General features: G+C 45.9%; 1 pseudogene; it reads left to right on the forward strand.

Moving 5' to 3' along the window:
- Positions 1-23,476: 23,476 nt before the first annotated feature.
- On the forward strand, positions 23,477-23,596 carry LOC136637639 (5S ribosomal RNA; annotated as a pseudogene).
- Positions 23,597-24,164: the final 568 nt, after the last annotated feature.

The following is a 24,164-nucleotide window of genomic DNA, read 5'->3' on the forward strand; positions in this document are numbered from 1 at the left end:
GACTGCCACTCCCATAGGACGCAGCATGCACTCCATTGGCAGGGCTGTATTGGGGGGGGGGTATTGTTAGGATAGGGCTGTAAATGTGTCATATTCTGATAAAAGGAAAGGAAACAAAATGACAAACGAGCCCCTAATGTCAAGGCACATGCCATGGCCAGAGAGACAGAAGAGTGGAAGTGAATGGATAGTACCAGTGAATGGATAGCACTTTTCCCAGCCTACACTGGAAGCTGTGCCTGGGAGGGCAACAGGAAAAGCACTAGAGTGCAATGGTTTGGCATGAAGTCATCCCAATAGCTGAGTGAACAAATGGTGTCAATTCCAGAACAAACAGCCCAAAATCTGATGGCACAGTCCTAACCCACTGTGGCACAGGTGCAATGACGACTGCACGGCCTAGGCTATCGCAAATGTGCCATAAAGCACACAGCAACAGCCTAGCAGTTAGGAGTGCTGGTGGGAAGGCCACTGCTCTCCTGCTGGTGCTGGAGCAAGAGGGAACATGCTTTGGAGCAGATAAGAGCAGCTCTGAGCAGTGTAGAGGTGGGGGGTGGGCGGGCAGGGAGTAGGTGTAACAGAATTGGCCGTGTGCAGGGAGAGGGCAGGGAAGGACAGATCAGGTCCCGGAAGGGTTCAGGATAGGCAGTGGTTGTTCATGCTGAATCATATCCCCAGTCCCAGGCCTGAAATCCCAACACAAGGCAACTCAGGCTGGCAGCAGCTATTTAGGTGCAGATCTGAATTCCCCATGGAGCAGGCTGGTGCTTTTCCCAAGGTAAGCGGATGAATTACTAGAAGAGCCAGAGGAAGGGCAGAATAGTAAGTGCCACATGCCTTCGAAATCTGCCAAGTAAGCTGCCCCTCTCTCTCGCTGCCATTCCGAGGAGTGAAAGCAATGTGGAAGCATCTCTTCCACAATGCTTTCACCCCTGGTCAGGCTTCGAGAGCTAGAGGGAGGGCTATCCTACATGGCGAGTTACGGAACCTTGCGGCACTTACTGTTTCACTTTGCCCTCGGCTCCGCTACTGGGATGAGATACCAGTACCCCAACGTGCATGGAGGAGATGTCCAGACTATTCAATTCACCCTAAGGCTGCAGTTCGGCCCCACTGATCATGCTGCATCAATTAGGTTAGGACTGGGTTCTGAAATATATTAAGCAGCGAATGTACACTAAAATCATATAATGAGGAGCATTAGCTCAGCTTGACAATGTCCTTGGGTGGTCGAGGGGTGTAACCACTTCACTTGGGTGGGGGGAGTTGCCAGCTTAAATGAGAGGATGAGAAGCATCTGCCTGTGTAGTAATTGCTCCATTGTTATCAGTGTTTTTCTAGGTTTTGTCTCTGTCTCCTCTGTCTATAAAAAATGTATACAGTATTACTCATCGAATGAACTGAATTCTGCCAAGACCTAATGACAATTTTAAGTAAGTCTTGCAAGGTACAATCTATTGAAAATATGGCAATTTAGAAAAATATGTCCCTCAAGTGTACCAAACATGTCATCAAAGTGTGTTAGCTACCAATTAACTTTTACATTTGGAACAAAGGGCATTACATTCAAGTGTAACAATAAAGCCAACTGATGTGTATGTCGTCTGTGAACAATAGATCACATAAAATGTAGTTGATGCTGAGTGTTTTTCAATGGATTTCCTTTATTCAATCACCTCTCTGAAATTGTTTCATCTTCCCTGTTTAAAGGAGTTCAAAAGTCTCCTCCGATGTAGAAATAATTTTGCAGGGTCTGTGCAATGAAAAGAAGCCGTGATTGTAATAGTAGGGGGTCGACAGAAAATACACTTTTAATGAAAGCAATTTCTAATTCCATTCTACCAGGCACTTCTGTGATCAGCTGAAACAGTTCCATTTCACACAGATCTCGTAGTTTCTGGGTCAGTGCATTATGGAAGTTGTAGTTTCTGGGTGCACATCTCTGTAAGTACAGAGCTGCACTTCACCACACAACTGATTATGCACCAGCAGCTATAATTTTCAGAAGAAATATCTGTACCCAGTTATCAGGGCCAGAGGATAATTCTGCAACAATTCTGACTTCAAACAAATGGATGACAAGATGGAACGACTGGTAATAAAATGTCAAGAAGTCCCAAACAAGAAATGTGCCTCTTCGTTCACACAGTACATGCACGGAGGGAGGCAGGACTGTCTTCACCGCCAACCTCCACATGTTCAGTTAGAGCAGGGGTGCCCAAACCCCGGCCCTGGGGCCACTTGAGGCTCTCGAGGACTCCCAATCTGGCCCTCAGGGAACCCCCGGCCTCCAGTGAGACTCTGGCCCTCCTGAGACTTGCTGGAGCCTGCGCTGGCCTGATGCAATGCTCTCAACATGATGGCCAACTGTTCGACCTCTTGCATGAGCTGTGGAACACGGGCTCCCTCCTTTGCTCACTGTTTCACGTCTGTGATGCAGCAGCAGCAGCAAAGGAAGCACTGGCCTTACCCAAAGATAAGGCCTTGCTTTATAGGCCTTGAGCTATTGCAAGATCTTCATTCATTCATATGTTCCATCTCTAATATATTCATTTATGTAAATTTATTCAAATTTGAAATGTAAATTAATTCTTTTTTCCTGGCCCCCGGACAGAGTGTCAGAGAGATGATGTGGCCCTCCTGCCAAAAAGTTTGGACACCCCTGAGTTAGAGAATGGAAGAAAGCTTACGTACACATCCTGAATGCGTTGAATGCATGGAGGTGTGGAAATGTGGAACTGAAATGAAAATCTGTGCAATCTAAGGGTATGCAATCTCTTTTCACAGGCTGTGAGTGCTGTAAAAGTGCATGGAGAAGGGATCCAAATCTGCCTCTGGGACCAGCGTGGAAGAGTGGGACAGTAAGGGAGGAGGAGCCTGTCTTACCTGACCATGATGCAGCTGTTTTGGCTGGAGCAGATGAATCTTCTTGTTGGAGTAGCCACACGCTTTTCAACTTTTTGACAGAGGGGTCATTTGTTGTAGGCTAACCCTCAGGCACACTTGGATGCAGCAGAAAGGCAACTTTGGAGTTTCACTTAGGAGTCAGTGGTTTATCTTATAATGACCCACTGATAGGGTGGAAAGTGGACAACATGTGAAACTGTGTAAAAGGTTTTTTTGTTTTTGTGCACAAGTGAATTTGCACCCTAACTCTTCTGAAACAAAAGCTTGTTTATTTATTTTAAATCCTAGAATAGTCCTTAGATGGGGTGATCATTCTGAGAAGTTCATTGAACACTCACCTGTTTTAATCATATGCATGGGTCACTTGGCAGGTTCCTATTGCTTGAAATGGGAAATATAATTTGTACTATCATGTTTCCAGAATGAAGAAAATTCATTTAGCAAACAGGCAACTGATTTTGATGATTGCTTTTGAATATCAGATTAACCACTCTGGTACTTTGCATGTGTATTCAAATTCAGAGAGTTTGTTCACTTGAGATATCCGTCAGAGGCAAAACCAAGAGGTGCAAATGTTATCATCAAAAAATCCAAAAATACTTGCTTTAAATGTGTGAACAGGCCTGTACAATTCACGACTCACCAAGCCACATATAGCCCACCCATTTTGTATGGCAGTCTAGCAGGTGTTTCCTACACTTTCAGCCTTTTCTCTCAGTGTGCTCTGCAAAAAAAGAAGAAGGAAGGGGCTTGTCCAGCACCGGACTGTTTACAATAAACATCCAATTTATTGTCCCGTGGGGGAGTCACAATTGTGCTGCTGAGTTTGAACAATTGTTCACACAAGGAAAGGAATTTTCATTTGCAGCTTCCAGGTTATGAAACTCCTTGCCCTTGATGCCCACCTGACCAGTGATGTACCAAGGGCAGGGAGGAATGGGGAAATCTGCCCCAAGTGCCAGCAATAAGGATGCCTGTTGGCAACCTTCAGTCTCGAAAGACTATGGTATAAGCCTACAGCACCCGGTATTCCCAGGCGGTCTCCCATCCAAGTATTAACCAGGCCTGACCCTGCTTAGCTTCCAAGATCAGATGAGATCTGGCATGCGCAGGGTAAGAGTTGTTGCCTGCTGCTTTGAATATTGGGTAGACCTGGCCTCATCTGGGGTTATCTCCAGGCAAAGCTCGGATCTACCCTTTGAATTGAACAGCTGGTAGCCCTGGCCTCCACTAGGGGATCTCAATATGGAAGCCAGGTCTTTTGAGTGCCCAAAAGTGGCTCTAAGTTGCCGGGGGGAGGGATGGGCGAGGTCTACCCTGGGTATGAAAAACACAAAGTACATCCCTTCATCTGACCCCTTTGTTGCCAACATTTTGCTGCCTAGTCAAAAATATTTGTTAATCTGGTCCTTCCGTTAAGTTGATACACACTTAATTGCGCCACATGGCTAGATATAGGACACTTTTGCTTATGAATCGCAAGAGGGGGAACTCATGAGGAGGTTAGGGGGCTATAGTACTTTGACTCTACTTCGGTTTTGATCCCTACTGCACTCCCCTCCATGCACTATTTTTAGTTGGGGGGAAAAAACTTCAATTGCTATTCTTTTTCTTCTTATTAAGAATATTTATATACTGCTTTTCAACAAAAAGTAGTTCACAAAACTGTAGACAAAACTGTTCACAAAAAATAGCAAAATAACTGAATAAATTGTATTGCTGTAAAACAGTTATCATATTGAAGGTGTCACTACTGCCATTCCCCTCTAACAAATTCCCTCTGGTATTCCTTATCCTCTTGTTAGTATACCACCTCACAGTAGCAAAAGATGCATTGCTGTGAGTGAATGAGGCCATGGATGAATTCAGCCATCTATGAGACCCCCAGTTCCCTAGTGAGAAATTGTTTTCGCAGTAATTAAGTTGATATGGATCAGCTGAAATGATTGACACAATGCATGAACAGCTCTGGGAACCTCATAGTTAAAGCCAGTAAAGCAGCGATTTTCAACCTTTTTCATATCACGGCACACAGACAAAGCCCTAAAATTGTCAAGGCACACCATCTGTTTTTTGACAATTGACAAGGCACAGCACACTGACAGCAGGGGCTCATATCCCCCAGTAGTCCTACTAACAAATAATCCTCCCTCAAACTCCTGGGAGACCATCCGCGGCACACCAGTGTGCCACGGCCCAGTGGCTGAAAATGGCTGCTCTAATGTCTCTATCAAGTACATTTCTCATCTTCAGTGACTGCAGATGCTATCGCTGATGGGTGTTACTTGGCTTGCATTTGTATTTATTAAGGGTACAAAACATCTTGGCTCAAAAAAATAACATGCTTGTTTGTCCTATTCAAATAACATTGCACTCGAATGATGAGGTATAAAAGAAATACGTACAAAGAGGTCCTTAAAAAGCAGAGCTTTTGTCATAATTTCATCTTGAATGAATCCGTGAGACAGCATTTGAATCCTGTTGCATTGAATTCTCCACGCTTTTTAAATCTGAAGTGGTGTCCTTGATCAGTGACTAGGAAATCAGCTTTTGTCTCCTAGCGTCTCAGGGCATTCTGCAATGCACAGCCCAGATGATGCTGACATCGAGTAACATCTAACTGCATTTCCGCTCAAACAGGGAGTTTTTTACTCAAGGAGCAGGGGTCCTGGTGTGAGCAGGAGGCACCTTCCATTCATGGAGAGAGTTTCTGATTGTGGAAGTGATAGATCCTTATGTAGAAATTCCCTTGATATATTCAAATACCGATAGAATATTTGGGTTTACCTAAGCATTTACATGGAATATCTGAAAAATACCCAGTCTTACAACTAGAGCCTCACAAGTGATTGACAGCCCAATTGTATGCATGAGAGCATGCCCAGAGCACGGGGCTGCAGCAGTGCCAAAAATGGCTGCCGTTGCATCCTGAGCACTAACCGGGCAGTGCCAGCATCTCCTCAGGAGAAAGGGGACTTTCATCCTCTTCCCCTAGGTAAGGCAAGTAGTACCACAATGGGGCTACTCAGGTCTACAGAGGCCCAAGGGTTGGCGTAGGATCAAGAGCCTCAACACAGATGCTCAGGATTAGTTGGAGCAAAGTTCCACTGGTCCCACCTCCCTCCTGCCCCACCCCCTCCACTGGCACACCTCCACCCCACCCTCCCCCCACCCTCCCTCTGCCTCCCCCATCTCAGAATACCTCCTTCCTGCCTCCCCCCACACCCCACCCACCTCTTTGCCACCCAGTGGTCCATGTGACCGCCAAGCGGTGGAGCATTGGACTTCCACTTGTGCTAGCCTGCCATCCACTTCCCCATGCTGTGCGCACCCCGAGTGGTCAGGCAGCTGCTCTGAGCACTGCCTGTACCTTTTGCTTAAAAAAAGCAAAGGGCCATTGCAGTGATGTAATCACCACCATTACATCCAGGTGGGTAGGGGGTAACATTTGTGTTCCTTGTGTTCCTTGCTCCCATGCAGCACAAGAGCCAGGAACGCCATTGATGTGAACAGAACTGTAGAGATTAGTGTTGCCAAGCCTCTGTGATTGACCTAGAGTCTCCAAGAAAAGCATTTGCTACTAGGTGATGTTTGAAAGCAATTCTGAAGATTTTAACAGGGCCTCTTTGACTTTGAACCCAATCCTGAGCTCTTTAGCACCAGTGGTACAAGCATACTGCCAGCCCTGGGTGTTGTAAACGTGCTGTAAGATACATCTGAGGCACCTGGAGAGGAAGGGCTGCCGGTGCTGGGGACTCAGTGCCGCTCTGAGGGTCAGCTAGTGCTCCAGCAGCACCAACCAGCGATAAGTAGTATCAGAGCAGGGAGTGGATGGAGCAGATGGGGGGAGGAACTGGGACTAAAGAGGGTTGGGACCAGCAAACCCATTGCAGGGCTTGGGGCTTGCCCCAAGAAGACCTCTGGTGGCTGTCAAGGGGCCGCAGGATGCAGCAATTGTCACTTTGGTGCCACTGCACCTGGCAATGGTGGCACCTTTAGGACTGGGCTGCCTGAGCCTAATTCTAGGCATGTCTAATCTGCAGTAAGTCCAACTAAGTTCAGTGAGGCTTACAACCCAATCTTATGCATTTCAGCTCAGGAGTAAGTCACGTATAGTCAATGGGGCTTTCTCCTAGGTAAGTGTGGAAAAGATTATACCCTTACTCCCAAGTAAGTGTGAACAGGATTGCAAGCTTAATATAGGGGGGGGGGGAATCTGCAGGAATAGCTTCAAGTAAGAGTCTGCAGCCTAGTAACAGTTCAGAGCCATGCCTTCTCCATCTTGGCATCCATCTTGTGAATTATCCCGCCAATCAAAGCATATTTGGTGACTTCATTGCTTACAATGTATGAAGGTGTGGCATCTTCAGGAACCTTCAGTTAGGCATGATCATGTTTTCTGCTGGGATTTCTACTCCTACTATTACTGGGATTGGTTGCATTTAGTTTTGGGCTGTGCTGGCTTTTAGATGAGTCTTGCAGTATTTTTCAATGTTCAACTATGTGTGTTTGTGTTTTTTTTAGCACTATGAGTTTTCCCATACCTCCAGTGGCAAAGAATTCAGTGGCTACATTGGCAATAAACAACGTTCAAGAGTTTGGTAATTTCCTCTTAGCTCTGTCTCCTTGTTTCTGTTCATAGATTAACAACAAAGTAATCGAGTTTAGAACCTGAGCTCGCACACAGAGAAAACAGTGAGGTGAGAGCCACAGTGGTTTGTGTGTGCGCCTTATTGAAAATGGCAGTTATAATGTGTTTTTAATTGTAGCCTCTTTCTAAGCTGGGATGTCAAAACCCCTTAAGGAGTTAGTTATGAGAGTAGGCAGTAGAATAAATTCATCAAAAAAATATACTTAATATAAAGGGATGGAGCCCAGTCTAAGTTTTCGTTCTTTTCTTTTTTAATTTGTGGTGATGCAAACTCTCTCCTGCGACATTTGCATAGAAATGGCCTGAATAACTATATTTGGGAACAGGGCCCACAGTGTTCAAATGGGTATGTTTTATTAATCACAGTTCTTAAAGATGCGTTCGCGCAGGAGGGGGGCAGGCCAGGAAATAAATAATACATACAACAGAAATGGCCCTGAGATGAGTAGCTGTTCCCTTTATAAATATTACAAGGCTTGCACACTCCCCCAGGTAAGAACACAGTATTTGACACATTTAATGATGGGGGGGGGGAACCCAAGAAAGAGGAGCATTTTAATTTCATGTGGGAAGGAGCTTCCAAAGTATGGAGGGAAAGCTTCAGCCTCACTAGCCTGAGACATCCAAATACCATTAAAGTTTATCCATCATTATGGGAAAGTAAATCACGCAATAATAGCTTTGTTTTCATATTACCCATAATGAGATCCATCTCGCTGTGAATCATCAATATATTTTAAGCCTGACAGTTAATATTTCCAGATCGTCCTCCGGTTTGATAAAATGGTGGCGCTCATAATTTCCATGATGACTGTTAATGGTCTGTAGCCGAGACTGTAATATTGCTGCAATCCTTTACTGGTAATAGTGTTGGACTCCTTAATGCATTCCCTTTTGTAGTGCGGAGTGTGGGCTATCAACGCAAGCCACTTCCCAGTCCTTGGGATTGAAGGCATTACTCGGGGTCTGTAAAGATGAACACTCAACTGAAGTTGTTTGCTCCTAGTCTACAACTCCACGTGCCCTCCAGATATACGCACCTGGAGTTCCTGCATGAGTAGCCGTCTTCATTCACGTTGACGGAGAGGGCAATTCACTGTGTACGTTCTTTTGTGCACATTGAACAGTTTCTTTCCCCTGGAAAGAATTTAGAAGTCCTTGCCTATCACGGCAGTAGGAGCTTCATGTGTGCATTAGAGCCCCTGCACCCAGTTATGTGACTGAGGCTGCAATCCTAACCACACTTTCCTGAGAGTAAGCCCCATTGAACAAAATAGGACTTACTTCTGAGTAGACCTGGTTAGGATTGTGCCCTGACAGCCCAATCCTAACCTGACTTGGAGCAGGCAGGCTGACTGGCCTGTGCTGTATCCAGACCAGGGTTGGGCCAGGTTGCAGTGCAACTCAGAGTAAGGGGAATTCATTCCATTTTCCCCAGGTTGCATGGCAGTTGCCCCTATGGGCAGGGCCCATGAGAGGGGGTAATTTGTATCCAGAGTCAAAAAGGGGGGCCCAGGAACCAAAGGAGGGAGCCCAGACATTTCCTGGGATCTTACAGTTTCATATCTCATCTGGACTTGCAGCCCACGTGGGGTGCTGGGGGGTGTCAACATGGGCATGCGGCAGTGGCTGGAATGCATACATGACACTCCTTAACGTGGTGTCAAATCTGGGAGGAAACTGGCCTGCTTCCATTGCTCTTTGGCTTGTGTGTCTACTTAACATGAAGGAGTGTATAGGAGCTGAGGGGCACAGCTGTGGGACTACAGCTGCTGCAGAAGTCAGTTTTAGTACACACAGGATAGCATTCATTCTAGTGTGAGCCTAAATACAATGATGGTAAATTTTCTGCCATGATTTTATATATTTAAAATATTTTAGAGAGACTTAGGAGTGCTTTTGGTTTCTGTATTACTGTATCTAGCTGCCAACGCCATGCAGGCAGGTGGACCTGGGCTCCAAAAACTATTCTGGGTATTGCCACCCACCCCTGCCCTGTTTTGCCCCGTTCCCACTGCCGTTCTGCCCATCCCTGTCACCACCACCATCACCCTGCTCTTTTGCCTCCTCCCCCTTTGGGAAGGAGCCCAAAAGAATCTTTGTAGCCCCCTGATAAATTTCACCTCAGAGGCCCTGTCTATGGGGTTATTTGGATCTGCGCCACATACATCAGTGGTGCAGATCTGAGCGGCCCAGTGTAAGGCTCAGTTGCTCCTGGGCCTGGTCCTCCCACCGGCCCACTCCCCACCTCTCCTCAGACATATGCCAGCAAAATGGTCTAGGTCCAAGGAGACCCATTGGCACCTGGTCTGTGGAGAGGTAAGCAAAAAAATACATTTCCCAGGTCATCTGGTTTCCCTCTTCCCATAGCATGCAGCGTGCCTACCAGCAGCTTGGCTGCGTAGCTTAACGTGGAGGCAGATAAGATTGGGCCCTCAGTCTTTCCTCAAACTAAGCAGCAGCCATTTCCACAGCATCCTTTTTTTTGGTGACCAAGTTGCCACTGATCATCATCCTTCAAGCAGGGCAAAGCAGCCTCATGTGCTTACCAAAACCTCCAAGGCAGTATTTATGGGTGAGGAAATTTGGGGTAAAAACAGGTTTCTGATCTAGGCACATCTTTTCAAACATTCTGTTTGGCCCAACACTTAATCTTTCTCTCTCTCCCCCTCTGCCTTCCAAAAGCACTGCTCACTACTGACCCTCCTGTTTTATGTCCCTGTTCTTATTGAGCTTCGCCCCTGTTTCTCCACTTGTCCTTTAAACTGGGCATGCCTCATATATGCCAAGAAATTACTTCAGAACAGGAACTATATCCCTGTTCAGAAGTTCTCTCCCTCCTCATGTTCAGAGACCATATAAAGAGAACATGGGTGTATGCCAGCTAAGCAGTAGTGTAGCAGGGAGAGCAAAACGGTAAGTACTACAGGTGTCACAATGTGCCACGTAAGCCATCCCTCCCACTCATATCAGAGTCATTCTGGGAAGCAGCAGCAATGTGTATGACAAGGGTGTCAAACTCATTTCATACAGCAGGTCGAATAGTATTTATGATGCCTGCTGAGGACCAGAAATGATGTCATTAGGCAGGAAGTGATGTCATTAAACAGGTCATAACCAGAAATAAGCACTTTTTTCCTCACTTAGGAACACATTAGCTGCAAATGACAGAAGAGAAAATACACAAATCTTGATCATATTTCAAAATATGGGAGAGCCCAATTATGCAGGCCACCCTTTCAGCAGTGACACCTCAGCACTGCTTAGCAGCTGAGAGCCCAAGGGCCAGATAAAAAGCTTCTGTGGGCTGCATCCAGCCCCCAGGCCTTATGTTTGACACCCCTTGTGTAGGAGATGCCATTTGGTTTGGTGAGTGCTCGTGTGCTGCCATCACTGCCTGGAATGGCTCCAATGGTGAGTGGGGAGGGGCACTTACACAGCGCATTGCGGCACCTGCAGTACTTACCATTTCCCCCCTCTAGCTATGCTACTGCAGCTAAGCCTACTACCCGCCCCTGCTGCTAACAAGGCTGCTTCGTGTTCCCCTCAGGCAACTGTACATTTGGTGTCTATCTGAGAAGGCAGTGCCGAATGTAGGCAGTGCGCCTTCCGTCGCACAGGTTGGAACCCTGGGGGAAGGCAGCACCATAAAAAGGCAGAACAGTACCAGTTCTGACGATGCAAATTAAATGTAGCAAACCTTGGAGAGGATGCTGAAAAATGCATTAGGCAGCAGGGCAAACGTCTCTGAAGGGCTTTAATAAACTGTTGTCTTAGGGCTTTTTGAAGTTCCCCTTGCTTAGATTAGCTGGTCTCTTTGAGCAACGTCTCCAACTTCCTCTATTTTTGTCTCCGGATATTTGTCATTTTGAGCTTGCTTTTGTCCACCAGTGAGTCCAAGTTAAGGGTGGAAGGGTAATGAAATGGGGATTGATGTGAGAAGGCCTCACCCAGGTAAAGTTCATAGCATTTAAATAGATCCGAGGAGACGAGAAAGGGACTAAAAGTGTACTGAAGTTCTTCAAAGGCTGGTGTGCTGCAGGAATATTGATGAGCCCTGGCTAGAAGTGGGAAATTGGTCAGCTTTTACAGAAGGGAATTGATTGAGCAGTTCTGTAATGCAAAGTATAGTGGAGATGGAAAAGCAGACGCTTCCGCTGTCTATACTTAGATGCACGTATGGGAGACTGTGATAGTTATGTCAATTAGTGCAAATGGAGGTCCCATATGAGCAGCGATTCCAACTGCAGGACATTATTCATTCAGTGTTAAAAGATTTCAGCTTCCCATCAATCTTCCCAGAAGTAGAGACTTCTGCAGAGTGGAGCTGAATCACCGCACAGCACAGTACATTTCCATTTGTATTGTATTGCACATTTTCCAGAAAGTGTGGAAAGAAAAGTTCTTAACGGAGGGCAGGGGAGAGTTTCTCAGTGGTTGTCTTGTATTCTCCTAGCCTCGCTGAACCCGAGGTAGGAAAGTTGCCCATACCACTAACTAGGGTAGGGGTGAATCAACTAGGAGCATCAATCCCAAACATTTGGACCAACTTAGACTATTCCCCGCAATTAATTGGACATCAGATTTTAGTTGTTTAATTCTGTCATAGAATCCTAGAGTTGGAAAGGTCCTACAAGGTAATCTACAAGGTCATCTGGTCCAACCCTCTGCCTCTAGCAGGAAATCCTCCTAGAGTATCTCCAGCAGATGCCTGTCAAACCTCTTCTTGATGATCTCCAGTGAGATTCGCCACCTCCCTCAGCAATCTGTTCCACTGCTGAATTGCCCTGACTGTCAGGCATGTCCAGCTGGAATCTTCTCTCTTGCAGTTTACACCTATTGGATCTAGTTCTAGTTTCAGAGGTAGTTGAAAGCAAATTTGTTCCTTCTTCCATACGACAGCCCTTCAGTTATTTGAAGAGCGCTATCATATCCCTTCTCAGTCTTCTGTTCTCCGGGCTGAACATACCAAGTTCCCTCAACCTTTCCTATATAACCCCTTGTAGAACTGCAACCACCACATAGGATTCCCTGTCAGGTCTCTCACAAGTTAGTCTCCACTGACTTCACTCATGCATAAGTCCCTCACCACAAGGGGACCCAGTGACACAATTCATCCAGGGAGTCCTATTGTGAGGAATAATGGATTGCAATGGATTCATGGCCACCACCAGAGCACCACTATCTGCTGTCTACCTCTTCCCCAGCTCTCTGTTGCAATTTTGAAAGGCAGGGAAAGTATGGAGGTGAATACCAGGAGGGTGGCTGAAGGCTGCAGTAATTCACCCTGGCCTTTGTGTCATGGCCTTTGTGTCACTTTAACTATCCAGCAGAAAGGCCGGGTTTGTCTGCTACTTGCCAATCTCAGATTTACTGTACATTAAAAATGTGCTTCCAAAAACAAAAATATGTGCTAAAATAAATCAAAACTGAGCATTTAACAAATTCTGTACTGCCTTCCAGAGACTGCAGTGTTCCCCTGCAGTTATAAGAGAAGGTTAAAAAAAAGATCAGTGACTATATATATATATATATATATATATATATATATATATATATATATATATATATATATATATATATATATATATAATTTCACTCTTAGCAGCTCTTCACATTAAAGCATGCTTTAGCTTAGAATTCATCAAGTTCACCGTTCCAATACAATATTTTCTTTTTCATATTAAGTTTAGATGATTATTTTTCTGTGTTAGCTTTTCCAAGTGTGGGATGAGATTCAATTAGAATGCTTCTCTGCCTCTCTCCTGTTACTAAATAGATTCCTCCTCCCCCAGCCTCCTTTCATTGTAACAATGTGCTCTGATTATCTCGCAAAGAAAACAAGAAAGGTAATCACCCCCAAATTCACACACACACATGCATACAAAATGATATAATGATCAAACTGGAGGTATATAGGAAAAATGGAAAACAGGCAGTATCCAGCCAAAGTTAGAAACATTTAGCTCATTTTGGATTAAGCATCCATTTTTGTTCCAAACATTTTTTTTTTAAAAGCTTTCCTTTCTCACTCATGGTGTTTTTGCACCTGTGCCACACAAGCGTTTTTTGCAGTAGTGCCCTAAATATAACTGGCTATGGCTAGTGTTGTTACTGAATTCTACCTTTGCCAAAATGTGTGCTGAAATACATTATTCTGGGGCCCCTGCTCTTGATAAGCTTTTATAAGGTATGGACATACGTTTGTTCCCTTACCTTGGGGCTGCATTGGGGCTGCATTGAAGCTGGAAAATTGGTTAGGATTGGGCTGCTAGTCTCTAATGCAGTGGTTCTCAAACATTTTAGAACCGGGACCCACTTTTTGGAATGACAATCCATCAGGACCCACCCATGGGAAATAATGCCATTAACACAGAAGTGATGTCATAGCTGGAAGTGACATCGTCAAGCTGGAAAATTTTAACACCCCCGTATGAAAATATCAACTCAAATTAAGTAAGTAAATTAAAAGTTTGTAAAAATTTATTTAAAATAAAAAAGAACCCTCCTAAGCCATGCAGGCAGTTGCTGATCTGTTTTAAAAAACATTCCCCAAACATCCCAATGGCTGTAATGCTAACCCACCGCATACAACTCTGAAAATGCACTCAGCTATACTGAGGCTAACAGTGTCCTGCACAATTCAGACAGCAGATGTAATGGGGTTATATAAACAGCAGAAAGGAAACAGGGTTAGTGAAGAGGGGGAGGAGAAAGAGAGAAAATGCAGAGAATGCGGCAAATATCTCCGTAACCTCATTCTGTTTTCTGCACCTTGATTCCTAATCAACCATCCATTGCCAATGAATGCATCATGAACCTACCTGAAAGTCAAGAATGCCCACAAAGCTCCCCATAACTTTCTGTGATCTTCTGAAAGAGAAAAGTGAATGCTAATAAACATTAAAGATATGAATATTTGACAGCTCATACCTCCTTAGCTTTGACTGAAGTCCATTTTCCTTCACTGAATTGAATGCACAGGCAGACAGTGATTAAAAATGCCTTTTTTCTGATGGAAATAGCCATCCTTTTCTCAGCTTAACGATTTGGTACTCAAAACATTTGTCACTCTCACCTGGAGGCAACAGTGAAAACGGTGTCCAAAAGAGGAGTTCGGCACACGACCTATTTAATTGACTGTGTTTCTCTTTTGCACATTAGAAATACCAGGCCATAATTCATGGCTTTTTTTTCTCAGAGATGTACAGTACTGGAGCTAATGAACATTTTAACTGGTTCCTCCTGTCCACCAGAAAATACTCTTTCTGTTCCAAAAACAGCTACAGTGCAATGAAAAAATACAACTGTGAAGCATAACCCAAATGACCAGTGTCCACCCTGCTGGGCAGCCCTCCTGAGTGCTCTGCTGGACAGATGCAGGAGGTTATCCAACATGGACTTGGTAACTATTCATTTGAACAATATTTTACAACTCCTCATGGTCCTGTCGTTTTATGACCCTCCAAATCTGGGGGGGGGGGGGCCAGGGGAGAAGCAACAATGCATACACCACATAATGCTTGTTTTCATTCCAGCTGCCCATTTTAGCAAACACAGCCTGCTGCATGTCCCACTTGTATTAATTAACTTGCTTCACATTGTTTTTTTTTAATTTTTGGGGTGCTCTCATGTTCATCCAACTGTATTGAATAACATGCAACATTAGTACCTGGTTTTGAGCCAAACCACATGATGAATGCACCAGCATGTCATTATAGGCTTAAGCCTACTCATGAGTCGCAACTGCTCAGCTTGTATCGGGGCCACAGTATGGCAGTAGGGGGTGCTTGTCCTTTTACCTCTGTGCTGGTTTCTTGTTTAGAATTGACTCTTTCCGAAACAGAAAGGCTGTTTCAAGCCAGGGAACCCTGAAAATGTTGCTGTAGTAACCCTTAGGTCAGCGCTGAAAAATTAGTTAGGATTGCGCTCTTTGTGTGGCTTCTGCCCATAGCCATTGAGAAACTGGGCGGGACTTAATTGCCATTGAAATGAATGGCTTTTAAGTTAATTGCAACAAAGTTATCCTATTGGTTTCAATGGAGCAAATGCATAAGTCACTTTCATTGGATTTGGGTCTTTGCAATGTAATTTGGGTCCTTGCAACCTTGATATCAGAGACAAGATTGCCTTTTAACAAATGTGTAACTGACCTTAAAGGTCTCAGGGAAGTATGATTTCTCCTGGTATTTATAGCACTTTCTCATTAGAAAGAAAATAAGTTCTGCCGCATTGAAAGCAATTTTCAATGTGGATACCTTAACTTGTGGCTGAAATGAAGAAATGTCATGATCACATTTCCTGTAATTATTTGAAAACTGTTAATGTATAACCTGGGGCCAGAAACTGAACGAGTTCCCTAGGCATGCACAAACACTTCTATGTATGCAGTGTCAGATGTCCTGCCCATTTCCTCTTTACTTTTCCCTATGACCATCCTAGCTCTTCTATGCTGTGCTGGAATCAACATGCAAAGATTCCTTATATGACTTGTCAGACAGTAAAGAGATTGTAAAAACCCTATGACATAGGTGGGGTGCGTGAGTTTGTGTGTGTGTGTGTGTGTGTGTGTGTGTGTGTGTGTTTCTTTTAAATAACTGGTGATTAAAATCCTTGGTAAAAATAGATAAGAAAATGTATGGTTTTGAAGATTGTATGTCTCTGTTGTAGAGTCAACAATGTCAGTTAGAAAAACAAGCCATTACCAAAATGTACAAGTTATTGTTAAAATATGAAACAGAAGAGGAACAGGTTAAGGCAGTGGTTCTCAATATGGGGCGTTGTGACGCCCCAGCCCAAGGGCCCTGGACTCTGCTCCCTTAATGGGGGGTTCAGGGACTGGCATGTTAACAGATTGGGCGCATGGACTGGGGTGCAGGGAGCCCTGTGCAACCCTCCACAGGGCTCTCCAAGCATCAGAAACTGAAAGTGGAGCGATTGCGCCCCAGGGCACGATCGCTCCACTTTAGTTTCTAAAGCTTGGGAAGCCCTGAGGAAGGTCGTGTAGGGCTTCCTACACTTTAGGGAGGCTGCTGCAGGGACTGGTAAGTACATGCCAGTCCCTGCGCCCCCCTTAGCGACATGATGCAAATAGCCTTTCCCCCTACCTCCACTGCCTTCCCCATTCCCCCACAAAGACCCCGTGGAAATTTGAGGACTGCTGGGTTAAGGACTACATAATACATTGGGCAAGAAATGTTGGTCATGAGATATCAGTGGAGCAATGGGAGAGATTGAATGTAAATCTTAAAGAGAACTTTTATAAAATGATGTATAGATGGTATTTGACACCAGGTAAATTGGCAAAAATGTATGGAAAAGCACCCAATAGTTGTTGGAAGTGTAAAAGACAAGAAGGAACATTTGCCCAGGTATCCCCCCCACAAACATGCATGACACAAAAGACTTGGTTGAAACAGGGCCATGATTTATTCCATTACAAGGCTGCGCAGCGATTGGTGCAATGCAACGGGTCCTGGCTATACTCCACCCCCCTTTAGTGCGGGCACCTAACTAGGAGGAGACAGTTCCTGTCTAAGCCCTCCTTTTGGGCGAACCACCCTGACTCAGAACCTGAGCTCGCCCAAGGCTCCCCCAGGTTCTTCATCACCAACCCCTGGAAACGGGGTCCAGCCAGCTGAATTGTTCTGCCCATCCTGAGCTGGGGAACCACGAAGGTGAGCATCCTAATTCCATTCCGGGGTCAAGCCAGGTTGCTCTCGATCCGGGTAGCCTTGGGGCTCAGCACTGGCCTTAACCCAGCCTGTTGCTTGCCTGAAGGTAGACACCGGTTCCCTATTTCTCCTCCAGTTCCCGCACTACGCTGCCACACGGGGGGGGGGGGGGTGGACGGGCTAACCCGTGCCCCATCTAAGAGTCCTCGCAGGACCCATTGCAAGTCTGACAGAAAGATATGGTTCCCGACCTCTGAGAGATGCACGCCATCTCCCCTGTAAAGTTGTGGCAGAGAGCTCACTATATCCGGTGGCAAAGCACCAGGCTGCCGGCTGCCAACACTTCCCTCCCCAGGTGCGCATTCACCTTCCTTCTGGCCCTATCAACTCCAGCCAGGCTTGTGGTACACCTCCAAACCCGGTGCGGAAGCAGGTCCGACCATATGATGATCAGGCCAGGCATCCAGCTTCTCAGTGTGGCGAGGTCTTCTGCCACCTGCTGCCTTAAGGACAGCCCTGTCCTCAGGCAAAGGTCATTAACACCTAGGTGTATGAGAAGCACCTGGGGAGGAGGAGCTCCCTGTACACACTCATATACCATGGGCAGCAACTGCCCCCACTTCACCCCTCCTCTGGTGGCCCACTGCACTGAAAGCTGTGCTCCCAGGCCCAGCTGAGATCCAAATTCACTCTTGAGAGCTTACTTGTGAGCCCAGAAGACAATGGAGTGGCCACAAATCAGTGCCCTCGCTGGCAGGGAAAGGCCCAAACCTAACAATTAAAGAAGGAAAAACAAAACAATGTAAGTAAACATGTATAATCAGGTAATAATTAAGACGACCTGCCTGCCTTGGGGTGCACGTAGCTCTTAAATGCCCGAAATCTCCACCTACCTATTCTTTTGATCTCCCCACTATCATAACCCATGCCAGCAGCAGCCATTGCTGCCCCTATCTGAAATGAGTGAAGGCCAAACTTGGCTGAGTCCTGGCCAAGGCCATCCAAGCACTTCCTCACCACAGCCAGGAACTGGAACCTGGTGAGGGGCTCCAGCCTCCTCTGCCCCATTGGGGGACCATCATTGACATCCTGGGATCTGCTCACTTTGTGCGCCTCCTGTGTCACGTCGGCCGCACTCTCAGCACAACGGTGCTCCTTCCACTTGTGCACAAAGAGAGGCCAATCAGACACGCCTCTTTGAGCCACATACTCATGCAGCCCTGCCACCAGGCAAAGTGGGGAGTTCCCTGCCCCATTCAGTTGGACCCACTGTCCATGATCAACCTGGTCTGTCTTTGACCGCCTCAGCCTCAGCCTCACGCCAGCGTGGGTCCAGTGTACATCCATGACACGTAGGGCACGCTCAGAGGCGTCCCACCTACTTTGTGCCAAAACTTCACCAGGGCGGAAGGCCCCGAAAAAGAGAACAAGGATGGCAGCCCTAACAACAGTGCTTCAAATGGAGTGGAACAGACTGAATTGAATGACTCACATAGTGAGGCCAGGAGGTCAAACGTAATAGGCTGCCTGCTGTCCCTTCCCTTAGGGGCCTCCCGGGACCACCCTGTTAACATTCTCCGAATGCGAAAATCCCCAGTGCAGTCAGATAGCCCGCACGCCGTGGCCTCAAAAGCCAGGGCTGCCAAGTAGCCTCCAAGTGTATTAATTGCCCTGCCATTTGACCTGAGCCTGACCAAAAACTGCATCACATGCTCCGGGGGGATAATAATAATAATAATAATAACAGGTATTTATATACCGCCTTTCTTGGTCTTTATTCAAGACTTTATTCAAGGCGGTTTACATAGGCAGGCTTTTATTTAAATCCCTTATTAAATAGGGATTTTTACAATTGAAAGAAGGTTCTTTCTTTCAAGAACCACTACATTCAAGGTGTTTCATTCTGATCTGGCTTCACATTCTGGCCTCCATCCTCCCAAGCTCAGAGCAGATGGAAATAGCTCAGCTTCAGCTTGTCAGCTGCTTCAAGGTCGCACGGTGCCGGTGGCCTCGAACTGGCGACCTTGTGGATGTTACCAAACACCTGGGATGGGTGGGCCAAACACCTGGGAGGCCAGCATTAGCACTGAAGCCCTCAAACTCGCCTACTCTCCTTTCATAACTTGCCCAGGTGCTTGGGGCCAGGGAAGCATTCACTGCCCTCTTGGCTTCTCACAACCAAGGTTCCACAACCACTGGGACATGGCTCTTCCCTCACGCAGAGTGCCAACTGGCGAAAACGCTCCTCCTGGAAACGAGAGAGAGCATCAGCTATCCCATTAACCAAGCCCGGCACATGCCTAGCCACAAATAACATGTTCAGATGTAGGCATTGTAGTACAAAAGCGCGTACTAAACGCATGACTCCAGGGAACCGGAAGGTTTGCCGATTTATAATGTGAACTACTGCCAGATTATCGCACCAGAATTGCACTGTGGAGTCCTTAAACTCTAACCCCCAGGTGAACAACAACCACGATGGAGGAAGCTCTAAAAAGGTCAAATTAGCTGTAAGCACTGCAAGATGACACTCTAATCACCTAGCATGTGGTGCTTTAAAGGTTTGCTGGTTGACAACCAACTCTACTGACTGGTTGTCATGCAATAAATGCACCAAGACTTGTTAAATTTCCTCTGCCCACAGGTGTGCACCGCCGTCAGTGGGAATTGTTCTGCAGGTCATATCTCTGGTGTTCCTATCCTCAACTAATGCATTGGACCATGAAGCAGAGCACCACTTGCCCCTGAAATAAATACTGAACCCCTAGCTACCGGTCATGTAGGAATGGACTGCAGCTCTGCTTAAAGCTGCTGCTCTGCCCGCCACAAGGATACCTGTATTACAAAATTCCAGGAACTGCAGCCAGCTGCACATGTCCTCCCACATTTCCCAAGGTACACACAGACAATAATGGGGTTTTTCCAACCAATTATGTGACTTATAACCTCCGAAAGAGTAGTGCTACTGGGGCTATTACCCTGCAAGCGGAGTAGCTGCCTGACAAACACCCGCAGGTCCCTAAGGAATCTAATGAACCAGGGTTGCTGCTTTAAGCAGGCCCTACCTGCCTAATTACCACTGAGGACAACAGCACTTGCCTTCACTGGCAAGCTGGATTCCCAGAAAGGTAAGGGTGGTAAGCAGACCCTCCATCTGGTCAGGTGGGCCAAGGGGAGGAAGTACGGGAATCCTACAGCCCTTGTCTAAGTTGCAATAGTAACGTGCAAATTCTTTATCAGAGTAGCCCTGCAAGTGTCCACAATGCAGGCAATATGAATCAGGGTGGGTCCTTGTCTGGGAGGGGAATTCTCCACCCTTCCAGCGGGGGGGGGGGGGGGGCTGAACATGGCCATGGACTTAAAGTGACCTTGGGCCAGTTGCTATCTCTCAGTCTCACCTCCCTCACAGGGTTGTTGTAAGGACAAAAGGAGGGGAGGAACCACATACACCACCTTCTGCTCCTTGAGGAAAGGGCTGTATAAAAATGCCACCCTTTCTTTAGCAAGCAGCACATCTACAAACTCTGCTGCTCCTCTTCTTTTTTCCCTTTGAATCCAGACAGCAAGAAGAGGATGTATGGAGGACATGAGAGTGGTAGGCCAGAGCATCTCCAAACGCTCCTCCCCCCCATTCATTCCTTCTTACCAGAATGAAAAGGTATTATCCTGAATGGAATAGAGGAGGTATTTTTCAGGTTAATAACAGAAACCAAGGTATGTTTGTTCAGTAGTAAATCCTACTGTGTCAGTGAGGCTTCTTCACAACCAAATGTTAACAAAGGCATGACACAAAGATTACTTCCCTAAGAAAATGTTTTCAAATTGTAATTAGCATAGTCCATGTGGATGCCCTCTTTTGAGATTGTATGTTATGTCCTGGCCAGCACAATCCTACCTTGTGCTGGAACAGGCAGCCCAGGGGGCCTGGGCTGTATCCAGTGCAAGATAGGGGCCCAAAGTGGCTCAGCCAAAGGCAAGGGGAAACTCTTCCCCTTACCCCCAGATAAGCCACCACGACCCCAATGGGTCTCCTTGGACTTGCGCGGTCTCAGGAGGTGGTATAAGTCTGAGGAGTTCCCCTGTCCTGCTTGGGGAACGGAGGTGGGATCTGGCTTAACAGCCAGGTCCCAATCCCGCCTCCCACTCCCTGCTCGCCTGCCCCCATGGACCGCCCAGCACCCACCCTCCCCTGCCCCAAATACCTCCCTTCTGCCTCCTCCCCACCTCCTCCCCACCCTTGCGAGACCCCTGCGTTGGCCGAGCATGGCTGACACAACCCTGCCTCCCCAAGTTGCCGCAGAGGCTGGACAGAGTCAGCACGGACTGGCATGCGTCCCTGCGCCAGCCCAACTGACTCCTGAGGAGGCATAAATGTGCTTTATGGCACATTTGCAACCCTCCTGGACCGGCGCAAGGTACTTGCAAGGGCCTAACCCACGGTTAGGATTGCGCCCAGCTGTGCTTGTGTTTCACACTACGAGGCCCTTATTCTTTCTGTGAGATGGCACCAACTTTGTCACAGAGTCTGATCAGCTTACTTTCTGTTTGTCTTCCAGCCCGCATACTACTGTCTGCAACCAATTGGCCCCTGAGCACACAGACATCGGCCATTCTGGTTCTACAACAGTATTACTTAATTGATGTGCGTCGGATGGCCATCAAACATCCAACTTGACAAAAGTTCCAACATTAGCATATAAGACATAAAGCAAAAGGGACTGACTTGTGTGTTTGGCACTGTGGCAGCATTAAGTTAAGCATCTATGTAGACATAATGCAGAAACAGAATCCTCTTGACATTTACTCACAACAAGCTGTCTTCTTAATGAGACCTTCTTCAAGTGATTTCTTTCCATCTTGAGGATCACATTATTGTTTCCTCACAGTTCTTATTTCCTGTTTGCCAAGTACCAGCTGCCCGACTAAGCTCTATACAAAAAAAAAAATATTGATGGCTGTGACCTGATTCAGATCTCTGTTACATTGGTGTAACCTCATTTATTTCAAAAGAGTGACTCCTGATCGAATCAGTTCCAATGAGTGAGTGAATAAGGCCCCTTTCGCCTCTTCCCAAGCCCATTGCTCTACTGGAAACTCAGTCCAACTGTTGCAGATGATTTGAAGAATATCTTGTGCATTTCTGGAGTTCACGGCCTGCCATTTCACTTTAATAAGAGTTCGGGCCCAGCAAGGAACATATCAGAAGTCCCTAAATTAACTTCCATCAGTTCTCTAGGCTATTGTCCTCAGAGAATTTGGCAATTTTCTTTCCTTTCCAATGGGTAGAGAGATGGCTTGGTGGCATTTGCTCTTCATTTCAAGGCTGAGGTGAAGTGCGGAGCCTGAATCCTCGTCAATGTGGTCTACTGCGACTCTCCTTATTTGTGTCTTATTGATAGCTAAAGTGGGTCGACCTTCCGTAATGTGACACATGATAGGAGAAGTAATGCGACAAGACAAATCAGACAGGGCAACGCTGCATGGGAGATATATGACACATATCATCCGAAACAAATGTAGCTTTTAGCAAAGGTAACGCTTTAAAAGTCACTTTCTTTTCTTCTCGAGTCTTCAAATCTTTGACTGATCTGAGAGAAGTGGGGAAAAAATGGTACTAAATCCCTGTCATAGATGTTTCAAGGACGTGCATATATATGAGAAAGAAAGAAAGAAAGAAAGAAAGAAAGAAAGAAAGAAAGAAAGAAAGAAAGAAAGAAAGAAAGAAAGAAAGAAAGAATCTTTAGAATTAGGAATACGTAACTTGCAATTTGGGAGAAGGCAGTTCATAGTATTGGACATAAACAAATACTTAACATTTGTGTTGCACCTGTCAACTTGTGCTGTTACCACAACTACTTCTTGACCTGCACACATACTCCAAAACAAGCCGGAACTTTATCTTAGGAGAGGTTAGGCGGTGGCCCCAATTAGAAACAGTTTTGTGGGGCCCCAGCTTCACAGTCAAGACCTGTAGAATTTTAGAGATATAAATAAAATTTATTATAGACTTTATATCTCTATGGTAGAATGGAAAGCAATCAAAATGTGCACTTGAAAAGTACATGTGAGTTAACGGAACAACAGCACAATCCTATACATGTCTACTCTGAAGTAAGGATGCAGTGGGGCTTACTTGCAGATAAGTGCGCATAGGATAGCAGTTCAAATGGATCTAAGCATGTTTTAATATATTTTATATTTTAATATAAAACTACAAGTAAACAAACAAAATGTGTAGATGACCTTGAGCAGCAACTGTTACCCTGCACGTGCCTGATCTTGTCTGATTTCAGAAGCTAAGCAGGGTCAGGCCTGGTTAGTACTTGGATGGGAGACCGCTTGGGAATACCAGGTGCTGTAGGCTTATACCATAGTCTTTTGAGACTGAAGGTTGCCAACCAGATGACCTTTGAAGAGTAAATAGATGTGCCACAAAAGTTACTTGTGTTCACGACTGAAATTATTTCGTTAAAAATACTAAGTTTATTTTTTCTTTAGGAAATATTCATTATTTCCATCACAGTGTGTTGTGTGTATTTGACAAGACTAGGTTAGATTACTCTTGTGCGGGGTCCCCCCTTAGGCGCAGGGCCCAATTAGGAGAAATTGATACAGCTGGCTTCAAGCCGGCCTTGGTTATGGTGCATCCACCTCCCAACTTGCAACTGCACGGAAAAAAAACAAATGACTCTGAAAGTAAATGAAATGAATACACAGTTTATTGAGGAGATTCAGTAAAATAGCAAGAAGTGGGTTGGGGAAGAAAGCACATAAAGCCATCGAGTCACAATAACAAAGGACAACCAGGTAACTGGGCCACTCGGGAAGACACATTGGCAGGGACATTAGCAAAGGCATGCTAGCTCGATAACGCCGCAGGTCTGCAGAGTGCTAGCTTTCCTGGAATTTTAGAGGTTATTTGAGAGGCTTGG

This window comes from Tiliqua scincoides, chromosome 1 (assembly GCF_035046505.1).
Source record: "Tiliqua scincoides isolate rTilSci1 chromosome 1, rTilSci1.hap2, whole genome shotgun sequence".
Classification (NCBI taxonomy): domain Eukaryota; kingdom Metazoa; phylum Chordata; class Lepidosauria; order Squamata; family Scincidae; genus Tiliqua; species Tiliqua scincoides.